Source organism: Pipistrellus hanaki (assembly GCF_964339955.1).
Source record: "Pipistrellus hanaki genome assembly, chromosome: 2".
NCBI classification, from domain to species: Eukaryota; Metazoa; Chordata; class Mammalia; order Chiroptera; family Vespertilionidae; genus Pipistrellus; species Pipistrellus hanaki.
Window position 1 is genome coordinate 3,482,888 of NC_140504.1, and position 15,401 is coordinate 3,498,288.

Below are 15,401 nucleotides of genomic sequence, written 5' to 3' on the forward strand. Positions count from 1 at the left end.
GCCTGCAATAGACTAATTTGAGAAAAATGTGGCCTAATGAAAAGTGCATGGCCTGTGAGTGAGAAAAGCTGTTTGGAGCCTCCATCCACCTCTTCCCAGCTCTGTATCTTTGAGCAAATCAACTGCCCTCTCTGGTTTTCACTTCCTTGCCCTTAAAATGCAGCTCATCATGCATTTTGGCCTGAGAATCAAATTAAAAACATTATTGAAAGAGCTCTTTAAATGAAGAGAGAGCATTCAAGTGTTAGTTTACTAATTAAAGGGGAGACTGCAAATACAAATTAAAACTCAGAAGATAAGAATGAAAATTCAACCATAATAACAAATTATAACCTTCATTTATAACCTTTTATCAATCTACTTGGCAATTATATTTGGTGTATGTGTGTGTGGGGAGGGGACACTATGCCATGTCAGATGTCCCTTGAGGGACCCAGAGGGAGGTGCGGTGGCCCTCTGAAATGGAACACCGAGTTGAGTTGGCACAATTTAGACAGCGCTCAGTGGCCTTCAGAGTAAGTAGTAGGGAATGTTAAGATACAGAGTCTGATGGGGATGATATGAGGTGAGGACCTTAAGAATGATGTCCCAGGGGAGGTACCACTTGGCCTGAGACCTGAGCAGTGATAACGGACCAGGCGGAAGAATGAAGACCTGAGGCTATTCCAGGCAGAAGGAACAGCCTGAGCAAATCCTCTGAGGCAGGACATGGTCAGAGCCTGAGCTCTGGGTTTTCCCTTTTCCCTTTTCTCCACCTCTGCCTGCCCTGGTTTTGCCTGGGACGTTACAACCTCCTCCTCTCAGGTTTGCCTGACTCTGAGCTCTGGAGAGAGACCGCCAGCTTTGAGAGCCGAACCTTGTGTGGCTTCTTCCGTCTCTCCAGCCATGACACTGCTGATGGTCACCGTTGTCTCTCAGACTGGAGAGGACACCCTTGCTTCCTGGGAAAGAGAAGAACCAAAAGGAAGAACACTGGCTCGAGGTTCCCACTGGGGAAACGGGGAAAGGAGTGACCTCGGGCAGGGCTTTGAGTCAGGGAGAGGGGAGGAGAAATGCTTTTCCAAGGGAGCCATTTCCCAAGAACCATTTCCAAAAAAGAGAATGCTGTAGCGCGTCACACCTCTCCCCGCCAGGCCCCGAACTCAGGGGAGGCGATATTTCCTCCTCTTCCAAGGAAGCATGTGGCCTACTGCCCTCTCCGTCTTAGAGCAGCCTTGTCCACCTGGCCCAGGTGCCTGGGGAAGGGACATGGAGCGTCCACTTGGAGTTGACCTTGTTCCAGGGCAGGAATCACTGGCGAAAGTGCCCACAGGAAAGTCATGGTCTTTCAGAATCTACCAGGGTCTCCACGTGCTCCGGCCTCGGGAAGGCTGGTGGCCCACACGGCCCGACCTCCCTCCCTCCGCAGGAAGAAGACACACAGCTGTGTCCAAGGAGGAAGCTCACCGCCCCCATTCCCAGAGACTGGGAATCACCCCCTCAGCTTCCTGCTTTGAGGGTGGGCTTCTGCCCATTTCACATGGAAGTGCCAGACTCTGAGCATCAGTGCCGGACAGAAGATTCCAACCCGGTGCCCAGCCCCAGCCTCTAAGCTCCTGAAGAACCCATCTGGACCCACATCTACCCAGCTGCTCGACACTTTCCCACCAAAGCACACAGCCTATAGGGGAAACCAGCACGGCCACGAGGGATTGCGCTGAGAAACACAGAGCGTTCGTTCCCCTGCGCCGTGGTGTGGATTCATAGTTGACGTGGGTACTGCCTGCGTGGGTTTGTCCTGAAGTCTCCCGGAGGCAGTGCATTGTCGCTGTGCATTTGGAGTGGGGAGAGCAGAAAGGAGAGAGAACTTGGGGTAAAGGAAAGAGAACTTGGGGTAAAGGAAAGTTACTTAGAAAAAATAACCTGATTACTTATTTATAGTTTATTTAGGCAAAGGGACCTTACAAAGGCTTTGAGGAGAGTGGCTGAAGTTTCTTCAAAGAGTAACTGGCGTCCTTTAAAGGGGCAGGGTGTTCTTTTCCACAGGTGTCTGCGGAGCTGCGGCAGGGGGGCCACTCGCCTTCTCTCCTGGTCTGTAGATTTCCTTAAGACACGCTGCTGACATCATGGACTCTCTCTCTCTCTCTCTCTCTCCCTCTCTCTCTCTCTCTCTCTCTCTCTCTCCCTCTCTCTCTCTCTTTCTCTCTCTCTCTCTCCCCCCCTCACTTTCTCTCCCTCCTTCCCTCCCTCCCTCCTTCCCTGGCCCTCCCTCCCTCCGCCCCCCCCCCCCCCCCCCCCGTCTCTTCCAATCTCTTTCTTTCTCCCTTCAGCTCCTCCAGGTAAACCCTACTCAAGCTTGTACCAACTCGTTTTTGACTGACAGGGAGCAAGGCCAGCTGTCTTCCTCCTGGGGAACCTGGACGCCTATGCTCCCCAGGCGACCTGCTGGGCTCACCCTCTCCCCGCCCGACAGACAGACAGCAGCCCCCTCCCACCGGGACGGTGCCTCGCAGCCCCTGCAGGTAAGAGGCAGGTGGGGGTCAGCCCGGAGCAGGCAGCGTGTGGGAGCGAGCTCGGGAGCACGGCCCTCCTCACGGTAATGGAAGAGCGGGATTCCTTTCAAACTCCCTGCAATCATTCCAGACGGCCAGCTTATCTGCGGGAATTTACAAGTGCTGTTTGCATGTGGAAAGCAGGTTCTTACTTAATGATGGGGCAAAAAGGGTGCTTTATTCTTGCCTGTGAAACAGTATCCAGATGTTGTCTTGTTTTTGCGGGTGTAAAGGATCTAGATGAGGGGGAAAGAACTGCTCCGGCTTCTCTGTCCGTGTGGGTCCCTCCTGCCGTCTGTCAGGGCGGGCGTGTGATTGATTCTCAGCGATCGGAGAGTTCGCGGGGTCGCTCCCCGGCTCTGATTTCCCCGTGGCCGGTAGAGAAATCAGCTGGGGTTGCCGCAAGGCGAAACCTCACCGGACTAGTTAACAGTCTGCTACCTATCCTTACGGGAGAGTTATGTAAGTCTTCCGTGGTAGGTACAAGGAATGTAAACAGTTCTGACTTCGGAAACCTTTGGAGCCTTGCCCACGACCCCTGCCTAGCGCCCTTCCCCGTCTGGGTATGATTTCGTGTGCCTGGGGAGCCCGCTCGGCTAGCCCGTGTTACCCGGGGGGACATCTCCACATTCCTCCCTCCAAACTGGTTTGTTCTAATCTCCTCCCTGCACTTCCGCGTTTAGCTGCCTGGAGGAAACAAGAGTTTGTTGTTCAGTGGATGTGTCTTGACCTCACAATTGCTTTGCAGTCCCGGGTTCAGACACTTCACCACACACCGTATTTCACTCGGGAAAATCAAAGACCCAGCTTGGTCCCACTCCATTCAAACACTAAGATGTATTTCCTCTTATCGGAACATACCTTACCCTTTTTTTTCTTTCTGCTCTTGATCGAAAGGAAGGACTTTGAAAAAACAGTACAAGTGATTCTTAAAGCTCTTTTCTTGCAAGCTGAAAATCACACTCGCACACATAATCAGCTGCTCCCCCAGGCCGTGTCCCAGGCTGTCTACCCTGGTAAATGTTTAAGCAAATATGTAATAATCAACACGAGCCTTGGGTGGAAAGCTCTCTCAGTTGAAGATTGTCCTACAGATCCAAAGAAATGAGTCAAATTTAACGACAAAGCCCTTTTCAATGCCATCCTTTCATGAACATTAGACACCAGGAGACTTCCATGTGAACAACAGAGCACTTACCGCCCCCTCGGCTCCCGGGCTTGCTCTCCTGGGCTTCATTTTTAGCAGATTTCCTCCTTCCCTGGCTGTGAATGTGACAAATTACCGCGGCGACCCGGAGGTCATGTGGCCAGTCCTCACAGACGGCTGGGACGTGGAGGAGTCTCACCAGATCGCCAGGAGCCACATCCCAGACGGGCCCGGGAAATAACGGAGCTGCCGGCTCCTCAGAGCTAAACACACGCATCCAACGCCTGGGGTTTGATAGGAACAGACCCGGTTGAAGTCTGTGACTCTGGTTGCTTAAGGAAAACACATTTTTACAAAGTCCTCCCACCCTCTTACCCCTCCTGCCGCCCCCCAACACTTGTGGTCGTCTTATACAAAGTGCTATTTCCCCAATTTCTGCCTTTCACACTTCTAACCAATGTGGACAGCCCTGCTTGGGGGGAGGGGTGGGGGAAGAGGGCGGGGGGAGGGCGAGCGAGCCCCCAGCCTTCCCACTTCGCCGTCCGGGGGAGCCAACAAAAGCAGGTCGCTGGCTGCACTGCACGGGGCTCAGCACACGCCTCTGAGGAGGAGGCTGAAAAGGCTGCACAGTCTTGTCTCGGTGCATGTGTGTGCATACATGTGTGTGCATGTGTGTTTGTGCATGTGTGTGCATGTATGTGTGTGCGTGATTATATACCTTAATGACAGCGACAGGCTTGCTGCAAGGAAAACCACCGAGGTGTGGCTCTAGGCGCTGCCCAGAGGCAAGCATTTGGGCCTTAATCAGTAAATGCCAAGCCGTTGACCCCTCCTTTCCTGCCGCACCCCCTCCCCTCTGTTCGGCCGAGCAGCTGGCTTCCTCTCACATGTGGCTTCAGAGGCCAGGGCCGTGCGGAGACTTGCCGGGTGAACCGTCCCAGTCTCAGGACCCCCAGAATGAGTCCCGGGCCCCCCCACCGCTGGGACGACGGGCCCCTGGGGACCATTGGTGGAGGCACAGCAATCTCCCCAGTCGTTTGCCGCAGCCGTTTCTTTATAAGTAACCCAGCTACTGTCTTTTCCCCTCAACAACGCGAGCACTCCCCGGCGGAGGGAGTACATGGGTGTCTCCAAATGTGCTGTTTCCATTCCTCTTTGAAGTCGAAATAACTCTGCTCCCCAGAGAGTCAGGAAGCTCTGGCCAGGTTCCCGTGGCTGCTGTGTGTGCGGAGTGGCGTGTGCTGCTTACGGGTGGGAAGTGCAGGATGAGGGTCAGGCCGGGGTTCTTAGTCCTCCTCCCTCCTGCCTGCCTTTCCCCTCCAGGCAGACTGCCACCTTGGGCTGGGGCTTCTGGTGCCCCTGATGGGTGGGCTGTGTGGCAGGGCTGGGCACCCGGACAGCCCAGGTCAATGGGGGTTCATAGGTGTGTGCTCCTCAAGGATGCTGTGCCATGGGAGGGCACAGATCTGACCCACCAGCCCTGGCTCTCTGCTGCCAATCAGGACGGCTTCCTGGAGCAGGTTATCCAGACAGGGAGGGGCTTGTGGCCTGAGGGGCTTGTGGCCTGAGGGGCTTGTGGCCTGAATGGCCAGGCCTCCCCCCAGGACAGGAGCACAGTGAAGCCTCCCCCTACTTGCAAAGGGAGAACAGAGGGTGCAGAGTGAGAGAAGACAGCATATAATTTATTTATAAATATACTAGAGGCCCAGGGCATGACTTTGTGCCCGGTAGGGCTGGCTGGCCTGCCCTGATAGGGGCCCATTGGGCCAGGCTGGTGTGGGGGAGGGACCACAGGAAGTTGGCAGGCCAGCCCTGCCCCAGATCAGGGTGTTGGGGGCTGATCAGGGGCAGGGGCAGCTGGGAGGAGGGGCTGCAGCCAGCCAGGGGTGGGGGATGATTGGGGGCTGGATCAGGCCAGCTGGCTGCTGCAGTGTGAGTCATAGCCACAGGTCATTCCGGTTGTTCCCCCATTCCAATTGCTAGGCTTTTATATATATAGATTTTTTTTATTGATTTCAGAGAGGAAAGAAGAGGGAGTGAGAGAGAGAGAAATGTCAATGATGAGAGGGAATCATCCATCGCTGCCTCCTGCACACCTCACACTAGGGATCAAGCCCGCAACCCGGGCACGTGTCCTTGGACCAGAATCGAACCTGGGACCCTTCAAACCACAGGCTGATGCTCTATCCACTGAGCCAAGCCAGCCAGGGCTAGTATATAATCTTAAAAATCAGGGTCTGGGATAGAAGTTTTATTTGCTAAGTGTTACTTGTTTGAGTTGAAAGAGGAAAAAAAAAAAAAAAAAAAAAAAAAAAGAGCAAGCAGACATCCTGATAAAGAGATTGCAAGCAGTAGTTACGGAGGAGGTGCTGTCCCTCTGCAAGGTGCTCTCGGGCTCACCCAGATGGCGGTGGTGTCCTCTTGCCCACTGTAACATAGCCTGAGTCCACACAGAATCCCTCACCGCGTCCCAGGGTTTCTGCCACAACCGACTGCGCTCATCTCATGAAGAAAGGCCCGCGCTCCGGAGGACTCTGTGTCTGCACCGCTGCCCCCGGCATGGCATCTCCACTGGGGGAGGTCGGAAACCCAGGGTCACCGCAGTCCCTGGGCCTCTCGTTCATGTGCAGCCTAGTTTCCCGAGTGCGGTCTGCGCTTCCAGACCTAAAACCCTCCAGCGCGAAATCCCAGGTACGAGATGAGCCAGGGCTGTCTGGTCACGCTCATCCCACCGGAAGGTGTGCGGGAAGAAGAGCGAGGTGCATGCGCGGCAGGAGGCAATGAAGAGTGAGTCTGTGCTGCCTCAGGACAGAAGGCCTAGAGCAGTGGTCAGCAAGCTTTGGTTTGCGAGCCACATGCGGCTCTCTGGCCCCTTGAGTGTGGCTCTTCCACAAAACACCACGGCCTGGGCAAGTCTATTTTGAAGAAGGGGCGTTAGAAGAAGTTTAAGTTTAAAATTTTGGCTCTCCAAAGAAATTTCAATCTTCGTCCTGTTGGTATTTGGCTCTGTGCACAAATGAGTTTGCCGACCACTGGCCTAGAGGAAACATGGGAATGAGTTAGCAACAGAGTAAGTTCCATTTGGTTCTCCCTGCGGGTCAAATGAGAGCAATCTACAGGCGCGTGGTCCACAATGCACAGGGCCAGCAGCTCTTCCATGGGGTGGGGGGAGGGGAGGCACAGAGCTGCCCTGGCCCCTCGCACCCCCATCCAGGGTTCAGAGCTCATGGAAATGACATCCTGGAACTGACCACGTCCTGCGATGACAGATCACTTTAGTCCTCAGAGCCAAACGGGGTCATGGGAGTACAAAGGGGCTGGCTCGGAGGGCAGGCACCGCAGTCAGGATCCGATTCCCAGGGGTTGCTCAGGACCCAGGAGCTGGGTATGGGCTACCACCCACATCCTGTTTCAGGAGAAATTGCCTGGGTTCCGGCTGAAATTCTCATGTGCTTCTTCAGTGCCAGTGGCACCAGAGGCTGATCAAGATTTAATGTAGCTTGCCCTGGCCAGTTAGACTCAGTGGATAGAGCATCGGCCTGTGGACCAAAGGGTCCCAGGTTCAATTCCGGTCAAGGACATGTACCTCAGTGGCAGGCTGCTCCCCAGCTCGGGCCCTGGTTGAGGCACATGCAAGAGGCAACTGATCGATGTGTTTCTCTCACATCGATGTTCCTCTCTGCCTTTTCTCTCTTCCTCTCTCTAAAAATCAGTGGAAAAATAGCCTTGGGTGAGGATTTAAAAAAAAAACAAACACCCACATTTGATAGAGCTTGAAGGTACTCCAACTTGGGGTCCCTCTCCCAGGAAAAGGAGTGAAAAATTGTGACTATGAAATGAGGTACAAAGCTGTGGAGAAGGTGGGAGCAAGTGCACAAGCCCACAGGAAGTCATACATCGTAAAGGCCTGTACTTGTTTCTTGAAGCGATGGTTGAACTAATAGAAATTTTAGCTGCTCACTTCCCTCTGAGTAACTCTGAGACATGATCAGCGAAAATACTTAATAAGCATGCTTCTACATACCTAGTGACCAGTGAGCATATATGGGAAATTGGTCTGGATGACATTCAGACTGCTTCCCGTTCCATCGGCATGGTGCCGCAGGTGTAGGTCTTCCTGCACGTGGCTGACCTTGAGGGTCATACCCAGGCCCAGGGTAAGATGCTGTGGAAGCTCTGTGCCTCCTGCAGCTGTGGGTGTGGGCTCTAAAGTGAATGCTCCACCGTTTCCATTCGAAAAGGCTGGTCATGACCTAGAACTTAGAATGATACTCAAAATGCATGAAGAGCAGGCTGCTCCTGTCACGTGAGCCGAGCCCTAGTGAAATGTCTGGCACGAAACAGCCCCTTCCCCCTCGGTTCCCACCAATGCTGTTTCCAGCCCCGATGGCTGCTGCCAGCGTCCTGTCCCGGTAAGAGTGTTTGCTAACCTCGTGCCTCCCGGGCCACATCGTGCTGTCACTCCGTGATGTTTACGTCTTCAAATATTTGCCGACTGATAGTGCGCTCCCTCCGAGTTTTGCTTGCGGCAGAGCACAGGCCGGCTCCCTGCTCTGGCTTTCTTACTTCCCTACTGCCCTTTGCGCCCATTCCTACCCCTTGAGGACACATTTGAAGTTTACCTTCTGCTTGGAAACATCACCCATTGCCTTCCTCACAACCCCATCCCCACACCCTGCTGGGAGTTAAAGAACATTCCAGAGCCTGGAGCACCTTGCTCCTTTGTCTCAAATTTTCTAAATGCTAAGGAATGAGGACCCACCCAGACTGCTTCACCTTTTCAAAAGGAAAAGAATTTATATATAAACAGACACATATTTACAAGTGCCGCGTGGGTGGGTGGTTAGCCAGACCAGCCATCATGAAACTGACGGTGTATGTGCAGCGAGAATATCTCAGGGTCAGCAATGGCACCCACAATGGTGCTTTATTTGGAATATTCTGTTAATAGATTTTAAATCTACAGTTTCCCCCTAAGGTTCATATTGAAGACTAAGTGTCCTACAAAATTCCCCTCTAAACAGTGTTTTTATAAAAAGTGCTGTCACAGGGATGCTGATCTTACTGTCGCTCTTCAACAAAGGACCTGGGTGTCAGGTGACATGCCTGGGTTCCTGGCAGTAGGAGCACTGAGATAATCTGACGGAGAAACACTCACGGTTCCAGTTCCTGGCTCCACCCCAACATGCTCCTTATGGGTAGGAGAAAGACTGGCGTCTCCCAGGCAGGTCAAAGCTGCCTGAGGAAGAGGAGGGCAGAGGAGGGCACTAGCCTTCATGACTCAATTTCCTGGCGAAAGTGGGGAGACCCCTTAGATGCTGGGCCTCTGCTTCCTGTCTCAGGGGCTTGGGGACAGGAGTGGTTCTCCTGGCCAGAAGGCAGGAGGGGAGTTCTGAAACACTATCATGTTGGACAGTAAGCACCATCTATTCTGGGAGCAACCAGGCTGGCAGAGGGGGGCAGTGAGGGGTGACCAGGCTGGCAGAGGGGGGACAGTTGGGGGCCACCAGGAGGGTGGAGGGTAGGCAGTTGGGGGTGATCAGGCCAGTTGTAGGGGGGCAGTTAGGGGCAACCAGGCCAGCAGGAGGGGCAGTTAGGGGCGATCAGGCAGACAGGCAGGTGAGCAGTTAGGAGCCAGTGGTCCAGGATTGTGAGAGGGATGTCCGACTGCCTCAAGCAGAGTCCTGAGAAGCATTTTGTTTCATTCTTGCTCCACAAGAAAGAAGGTCTGTGCTCAGAGAGATTGGGGAACCCTGTCGTTGTGGTCATACTGGTTAGTTCCCTCTTAGATCTTCACAGTCTCATTGCCACATTAGAAACACTGCACTGAAGGAGTCCCCAACCCTGCATTCCAAGTTGTACAGCCATGTCGGACTACAGAACTGCCTGTACCGCCAGCTACCTCCTTACAACTGTCATTCATCCCTCTGATTAGCATTTCATGGGACCCCGTTGGGGGCATTTTTACACACAGTGATTGGTGTGGGGCGCAAGGTATCATGTGCTCCACGAAAGAGCAGTCCATGCTCCACTGGATGGTGAACTGTCCTTGGGGACCCTAGCTAACCCACAGGGGACAGGCCAGCCTTTGGGACTGCAAAGTGGCCATGGGTAGGTAGCTCCCCAAGTTGATTTACTTTTAGTTTCGTTAAATCCATCTTATTCCAGAAAGGATTTAGGTGAATTTACAAAGACATCCAATGCTGTCACAGGAATGTAATGCGAGTTAAAAGTACTACTAGTATAGGAGGAAAAAGGAAGTTAGGGTATGCCTCAAAGAGGTAATTTGATAGAATCATGGACTTACAGGATTTTTATCTATTCTTAAAGGAGCTAGGAATGAAATACATACAGAGAGCCTGTCATTTGCGACTTCAGAATTGAATGTAGGTTTTAAAGAGGCTTTATGTTGGAACCTGGGGGTCTATTGGGCCCTCTTTGAATCTAGTTTTACATGCGCCATATTTGATAAATCTTTTGAAAGACAGTGTCTTATTGTTTCCTTTCCATTACTATGTGTATAATGCATTTGTCTATAAGTGACACTATTAAGTTTCTCCTTTGGCTTAGTCTTGTTCTAGCACCACTGCCAGAATACCATCAATGACCCGAGCTAGGGACCTTCTTTAGCCCTCCCTTCAAATCCCGGACACCACTGGGTCATCCCACCTGGCTCTCCTTCCTACAGCCTGTCTGCTTATCTCTCTCTCCCCTACAGGGTGCCAGCTCAGTGGCAGTGGAGGTTCTACCTGATTCTTCCTCTGCGTTCCCAGAGCTTGGGCCGAGTTATTCCTCAGGCAATGCTTGTTAAAGCCGCATACACAATTTTTCTTATAACTCCCTCTCCCATTGCATCATGACCAATGTCCATCACATTCTGCAAACACACAACATAGACCTTTTCATTGAATGTTTTGGAAATTACCTAGATCTAAAAACTCCTGACCAGGGCCTTTCCTCCCTTGGTGCACATCACACAGGGATAAGTTGGCTGCTGGAATGGCACACATGGGATGATTAAGGAGGGAAACACATGCTTATGAGTGACAAGGAACAGGGCACTATGTACCTATAACATGGTGGTTGTGTAAAGCCCGTGGAGGGGAGATAGGAAGCACGCAGAGTACTCTGGAAAGAGGGAAACTGAAATCAAACAGAAGTAAGCGTTGAGCTAGCAGGTTCAGTGTGGGCGTGCACACTCAGCGATCCTGGGGAAGAAGGAATGTGCTGCAGTCCGGTGGTGGGAGGGGTGATGTGATCCATGGTGTGGCCCAGCCAGGAGTCAAGGGAATTCACATGATTTCAGTCTCCCTTGAATGCTATGTTTAGACACCGTCTATATTAGCATACCTGTGGCATTAAGGATATTTGGCTCTCAAAGTGTTTTAAATTGTAAGCTGAAGAGCATTTTCTAAGATTTGCCCATTTTAAAGATGAAATATTATAGGACTAACACAAGAGCCACTTTTCCATGATTACAACCACGTGCATTTCATCCACCTGGGAACTGCCAGTGCGTGGGGTTCCAGAGCTGAAGGCTGTATGAGGGCATGTATATGTAAGCATAAAACTCATAATAATGGATATTAACGTGTCTAGCCCAATATCCGGGGAGTGTTTCCTAAACTGTGCGTTTGTACAGCACTTGGCTTAGCTTTCAGTATCTAAAAAAGCAGCCTACGACTTACTAGCCCCGTAGTTGGTAGAAATGTGCATTTAATGAGGTTTTTAATCAACTCCCATCAGGATTTGGGTAGCTACATTCTAGCCCTCAGCAATTTCCAGGAGACACATGTGGAGAAGCCAGTCCTTGATCCTGGCACCTCCGTCTGCTGCTGGGAGGAGGGGGTGGGAATGGAGCAGGACACGCAGTGAACACTTCTCTGGCACAGGAATGGCTCTGGCCAGGAGAACGCGAGGACAGTGCCACGAGGGCTTCACAGACAGCTGGGGACTGTCAGGCAGGAAAGCCCAGTCCTGGCCCGGTGGCTCAGGAAGTTGGAGCGTCGTCCCGTGTACCAAAAGGTTTTGGGTTCAATTCCCGGTCAGGGCACCTACTCAGGTTTTGAGTTTGATTACTGGTTGGGGTGCATAAAGATCCAATGAAGTGGATCAATGTCTCTCTCTCTCTCTCTCTCTCTCTCTCTCTCTCTCTCTCTCTCTCTCTCTGTCTCTCTCTTCTCTCTCTCTCTCTCTTTCTCTAAAAATCATTAAAAGCATATCCCTGGGTGTGTATTTAATGAGGTTTTTAATCAACTCCCATCAGAATTTGGATAGCTACATCCTAACCCTCAGAGGATAAAATGATAAAATTAAACCAGAAGGAAAGACCAGATCCATTCGGAACAGTCAAGAAGGGCATTGTGGATTAGCGAGTGCCTTGAGCAGTGAGCGGGACTGCAGTCATCCGGGAGGAGAAGCCATCAGAGGCCCCGGGACGCAGGCACGGGGTGCACCAGAGGACAAGCGCAGGGAGGCCCCTGCGTGCCGAGGGCTGTCTGCTGCAGGGATGGAGGGGAGAGAGACGGCAATGGTCATGACGATGCCGATGGCCACCATGCTGAGTGCCCACCCAATCCACACAGTAACCGCCCATCCTGCAGTCATTCCTATCGGCCTTGGCTTAGAGATGAGGGCAGCAGGGAGCAGAGGCAAAGTTACTCGCTTGGGGTCACAGGCTTCAGGGGCAGGTGAAGCTGGACTTGGAAGTAAGCTCGTTAGTCACTAAATGCCACACCCTATGTGTTAAGGGCAGGCTGCCTGGGAAGGACGTTTGGGGTTCACTGAAGGTTACGGGTGTCTGGGGTTGTGAGCTGCACATTAGATAATCAATCTGAGAGAACACAAAGAGAAACAGGAGGACGAGTGAAGATTCTGGGGAACATCATTGTGAGGGGCAGGGAAGGAGGAAGAGGAACCGCCCACCAAGCAGAGAGACAAGGAATCATCAGAGAAGCAGAGAGGAGACTGAAGAGTCTTCTGGCCCACTTGCAGCCGAGAGCGAGCATTTTCTGAGTAAAACCTCGTTACCAAGAGTACCAGCTTGACCCATGAATCGGAGAAGGGGAGAAGCGCTTGGGAGGTGAAGGAGCGGAGCTGAGGGGAGTCTGAAATGAAAGAGGAAAGATGGTGCAGGGGGGCTCAGTACCCCCTCCCAGCTCCCGCTCCCGGGGAGGAGTCAGAGGGATGGAGGGATTGTTGTTTGGCTGGCACACCAGAGGCCCCAGACGTCTGAGGGGAGGACCCTCCTCACCTGGTAGTGGCAAACGTTTCTTTTCCTCTAGTTCCTGTTCTAAGTGTGGCTAATCCATCCCTTCCCTCCTTGACGGAAATCAAGTTATTCAATAGATTAACATTTATCATGATTTTGTAAGTGTAAGCTTAGCACGGAGGGATGGTTACATGTGTTCCTGAAGGAAGATTCCAGCAACTGAGAATTGGGCAAACACTGGATTTGACAAGTTACGTGCTTTGGTGTTCTGAGTCGCTCTGGATTAACCACAAACCCATACTTGAACGTGTTTCCAATAAAAGGGGGAAGGTGATGCAGTGTCCAAATTTGCTAATTACTGCAATGATTAAAGCAAGACTTTCCAGCGCGGCCTTTCATAAACGTGGCGACCTTTTGAACACAAACAGGATCTGACAAAGGTTGTCACACCGTGGACCGTGAATGAGCAAGTGACGCCAGTTCCGCTGGAGCAGCTCTCGGCTGCCGGCCTTGGCCCCAGGGGGAAGTGTGCTGTGCTGAGACCACCCCAGGTTTCCCAGTGCCGTCCTGGGACCACGTTAAATGCCAGCAAAACTAACGTGCTAACGTCCAGGCATTTGGCAAACCATGGAGGTGGGTTAAAAGATTTTCAGCCTAATTCTCTTAGCAAAACGTCAAATAATTAATGTTTTGAAAACTTCTGGATAGGAGAATATAAATACCTGATAAGAATTCTCGAAGCCCTACAGAAAAATAGAAAAGAAAAGAAAAGAAAAGAAAAGGAAAGAAAAGAAAAGGAAGCCCTAGCTGGTTTGGCTCAGTGGATAGAGCGTCAGCCTATGGACTGAAGGGTCCTGGGTTTGATTCCAATCAAGGGCACATGCCTGGGTTGTGGGTTCGGTCCCCAGTGTGGGGTGAGCAGAATGCAGCAGGTCAATGATTCTCTTTCATCGTTGATATTTCTAATTCTACCTCTCCCTTTCTCTCTGAAATCAATAGAAATGTATTTTTAAATAAAAAGATGAGAAGGCAGCGAGAAAAAGCCCTGACATTCCTGGAGGTAAGTCCAGGTGTGCAAGCTCCTGGCCACAGCACCCTTGGGTGAGGAGCTGAGCCGCAGGGTCATAGCGCTCTGCAGGGCAGGTGGGAAAGATCAGCAGAGGCGGCCTCCTACCCTCCCCCCCAGCCTCCCCATCCCACAGCAGGCCTCCACCCTCCTGCACCGAATCCTCACAGTTTCCCCCACCCCAGCTCAACACAGGCTTTTCTTAACACTGCTGGTGAAAAAAGTAAAATAGAAGTTACACTTAGACGTGAAAGCCCTGGGTTGGGCTCACTCCCAGGCTGCGTGATACTCCCACAAGCCACCTCGCTGCTCAGTTTCTCATCTGTGAACCTGGAGCCCCTCCACCCACGGGGACAACGGGAGCGTCAAAAGAGATGATTTCCGGGAATGTGTGGGGAAGCTGCTTCTGCCTTCTATGAATCCACGGGGAACAAGAATTCTCAAAGTCACCCCCAAACGATCCTACCTTCCCCTCTTACAGTTTCGTGTGTGTGTGGCTGTTGTGTTGTTATTGCTTTTTACTATAAAGAAACTCAGAATTCCAGAATCTAACTCACAGCCCTTACAAGAACCTTAACCCATAGTTTTAATTCTTTCTAACGTATAAAAGGGATCAGGCCCCGATAGCTACTCAAACTTTAATGAACAAAAGTTGAGATTTGGACAAACTCGTTTTCTGGCTTTGCCTCTAGACAGGACTGCCGCTCTCCACGGAAACCGAAGCACAAACCACCCCGTAATTATCTTCTGGAGGTCCTCTCTCCACTGGTAAAAACCCGGAGCAGCATCACAATGGGAACTTTCTCCTCGGTTTTATAAGGAGAGGAGAGTGACCGAGAGAAAGACTGGGAACTTGGCATGCAAGTGAACCATGCTCTGGAATTCGGGTGGGTCTAGGAAAAAGCACAGACTCCAGTGGAAAACGTATACGGGTGTGTGAGAAATCCCCGTAAACTGGAGATTGAGTACACACTGCGCGGGCTGGTATGGAAAGAACCCACAGAGCTCTCGGAAATCGGGGAGGAAGTTTGGCACTGACAGAGCCCCAGGTGTCCTGGGACGTGGGGACCTTTGCAATTAGTGGCAGGCTTTTCTGGGTCTGAGGGCCTCGTCGGCATGTACATCCGCCAGGTCTCCTGGAGCTCTGTGCCAGAACGGCAGACCGCCAAGGCTCTCCATCACTTGACCTCGGTTCCCCACCTCCTTCCGCTCTTCCCTATCAGCCCCGCCCGCCACTTGGTCCGGATTCGTCCCCTCCTTTTTGCTTTTGCCTGTGTGGTCTCATTCCTGGAAGCCATCATTCCTTTCCTTTCCCTCTCAGTCTCCTTCTCCCCTCAAGACCCTCTAAGCTCGGCTTTCCCTTCCCCATGGAGCCAGACCACGTCCTTCCTGAATTTCACTTCTCTAGACTAGTGGTCAGCAAACTCAGTCAACAGAGCCATATCA

The 15,401-nt window shown here is 52.0% G+C and overlaps 1 protein-coding gene across 2 annotated transcripts in view; it reads left to right on the forward strand.

Annotated features, from left to right (window-relative positions):
- Positions 1-2,280: 2,280 nt before the first annotated feature.
- Positions 2,281-15,401, forward strand: part of KCNJ15 (potassium inwardly rectifying channel subfamily J member 15) — a 35,512-nt gene continuing 22,391 nt past the window's right edge. The window contains exon 1 of one of the 2 annotated variants that reach the window (XM_084873682.1): positions 2,281-2,501. The gene's annotated coding sequence lies outside the window, so the exon portion shown is untranslated. The remainder of the gene's footprint in view (positions 2,502-15,401) is intronic. The other variant, XM_084873683.1, reaches the window with a different exon arrangement.